This window comes from Penaeus japonicus, unplaced genomic scaffold (assembly GCF_977035675.1).
Source record: "Penaeus japonicus unplaced genomic scaffold, GWHDUDI00000001_assembly GWHDUDI00000007, whole genome shotgun sequence".
Lineage (NCBI taxonomy): Eukaryota > Metazoa > Arthropoda > Malacostraca > Decapoda > Penaeidae > Penaeus > Penaeus japonicus.
The window spans coordinates 19,137,320-19,139,819 of NW_028234409.1; the positions used below are offsets into that span (position 1 = coordinate 19,137,320).

The 2,500-nt window shown below is 44.2% G+C and overlaps 1 protein-coding gene across 3 annotated transcripts in view; it reads left to right on the top strand.

Annotated features, from left to right (window-relative positions):
* Positions 1-938: 938 nt before the first annotated feature.
* Fhos (Formin homology 2 domain containing) overlaps positions 939-2,500 on the top strand; it is a 215,439-nt gene continuing 213,877 nt past the window's right edge. The window contains exon 1 of one of the 3 annotated variants that reach the window (XR_015191160.1): positions 939-1,159. The gene's annotated coding sequence lies outside the window, so the exon portion shown is untranslated. The remainder of the gene's footprint in view (positions 1,160-2,500) is intronic. The other 2 variants (XR_015191158.1, XR_015191159.1) reach the window with 2 other exon arrangements.

The following is a 2,500-nucleotide window of genomic DNA, read 5'->3' on the forward strand; positions in this document are numbered from 1 at the left end:
AAGGTTTGTATAATGGTATTTTATACAATGAAATAAAATTATGTCTTCCGTGTTACTATGCTCATAACCCTATTAGAAAAGAATTTATATTTAGATATCGGGCAGAGTAGCAGCAAGACCTTAGTAGATATAATTATTTCAGTCGCCAGACAGGGCGGCCACTAGAAGCGAAGCATATCTCCTCAGTCTGCAAAATGACATCATAGAAAATCGGAAAATAAAACATGGCAAAGCGACGGCACTAATTCTCCAGCACAGTGCTCCAGCTGTTGGCAAAACGCCCGCCTGCGAAAGGGGAGGGCGGCGCTGGGCGTGGGCAGAGGTGGGAAAGTGTGTTTGAGAGGGGTGGGTGAAGGGGGAGAGGGAGGGATGTTAATGGTAAATGGGGGAACTTCGGTAGCAGGTTTATGACCGATGATGAGTGAAGAGGGAACACAAACAGGAGGATGGTAGGAAGTCTGAGAATTTTAAAAAGAGGAGAAAAGAAAACAAATGAAATGGGGGTAAACAAAAACAGGAAAATAAAGCAAGTCAAATATCAAAATAATGTTTTTGACGAAGAGCTCAAATCCCATTTGTGAGACTGAACATGTAAAGAAAGCCAGGCTGGGTCAGACATTTGAAAGAGAAGAACACAAATCAAATATCCAAGTGGGACAAGCGGGACAGATAAAGGAAGGGACTCCTTGGGCCGGCAGTCACGAGGGGCAGGGACAAGGGACAGAAGTGGACAAGGTGGATCAGGTGGTCAGGTGGGTGGATAGGAAAGAGGTCAGGCTGGGAGGCGAGGAGGGGCTAGAAGCAGGGTCGGGGCGGGGGAGGGGGGTAGGAGGGGTTGGAGAGGTGGGCGGGGAGAGAGGGGCAGACGGGAGGGCGTGCCGCTCTGCCTGAGTGAGGGGAAGAGAGCGACAGGGTAGTTGGCATGCTGGCAGCCTCCGACACCCAGTACCCATATACCCGCCATCCCTTCAACACCCGCGCGTTATAATTCATTTCCTCTCAAGTGTTTCCTCAGAGTGGATCTATGTGGATACTCATTTTCATGGATAAAGTGGAGTGTGGATAACCCCATGTGCAGGCTACCCAGGATACCCATCGACAGAGGGCAGAGCGGAGAGCTTCTGGGTAAACAATGTCTTACAGAAGAACTTATTTACCGGTAAGTTTGCGACGAGATTTATTTTCCAATCGCGTTCTCATCATATTCACAAAACAACATTAAAGAAAACTTTCAATATATCTTCTCCTTCATCACCCAAACATCACAGTCATTACGCCTCAGGCACAATGACCTTTCACTAGCAGACCAGCTTTATTTACAAAGAGTCAGCACCTTCTGGGAGTGGTGCATGTACTATGTATCAGGTATACCCTTTACTCTTTTTTAAAAAATCAGAATTTAAAGAAAATCGAATGAACGGACAGGCCTTTGCCACAGATGTTTTTACAAGAACGTTTGATCATCACTGCCTCGCCTGACAGCCGTGTGCAGGCCTTAGGCAAAGGGCGATAAGGCGAGCCAGCGTTTGTTCTGTCTGGCTCCGTAGGGGTTTTCCCGGGAAATCAGAACTGAAAAAACGTTATCCGTGCGTCATGTGGTTACGGGGGGAAAGGCTACGGTCTGAATGTTTATGGTATATTTGTGGCAGATAACACTATTGAGAGATGCCGATGGTAGCGATGCATTGCCGTTCAGGTGTATTGCCGTTCGGGAAATAAATCTGAGTAATGAGGTACTGAGTAGTGAGAAGACTCTCATCCTCATCACTGGGTTTACCGCACGATGTCATTGCCGGCCTGATTGCCGACTGAATTCTTCATTTTTAGAAACAAGAAACTTTTAACTTTTGATGGAGCAGAGCGCACGTGGCCTTCCTGTGACGGTGCAGTGAATAAGTTGGATTTTGATTTTTTCCTGAAAAAGTATTTATATTCTTATAAATTTTCAAAGGAATACCCATTTTAATAATGATTTCTATCCAATATGCATCTTGCAATAATTGCTTATAATGTACTTTTGTGTGCCTAAGAAGACTAGTGCCATTATAATAACGTATATAAAGGGAGATGATGATGTACGTTACACACAACCTTTGGATTCTATCAAATCTCGCGAACTTTATGATTATATCTTTTATCATCTAGTCATATATTGCTTCTATATATAAGGGAATAGCTCGGAGTATGGTGCCAGAGCGTCAGAGTTATGGTGGCAAGTGAGAATAACGGTGCAGAGGCGGGTTGGCAGACTCAGGAAGGACACTGTATTCTCAGATATTGACGCATAACGCATACCTGTCTCCCCCTTTGACGTCACGCAACCTTATTAGTGTAGTGTTAAATATGGGCCTAGAGAAAGGGGTGTTATATACACTTGTAGAAAAACAATACGCATACATGTAGTTCCACGGAAATTTTTATTGGCATAAGATAATTGTATAACACATGCTGTACCGAAACATCAACCATGCATGTTTCAACAGATTTTTTTTAAATTCTA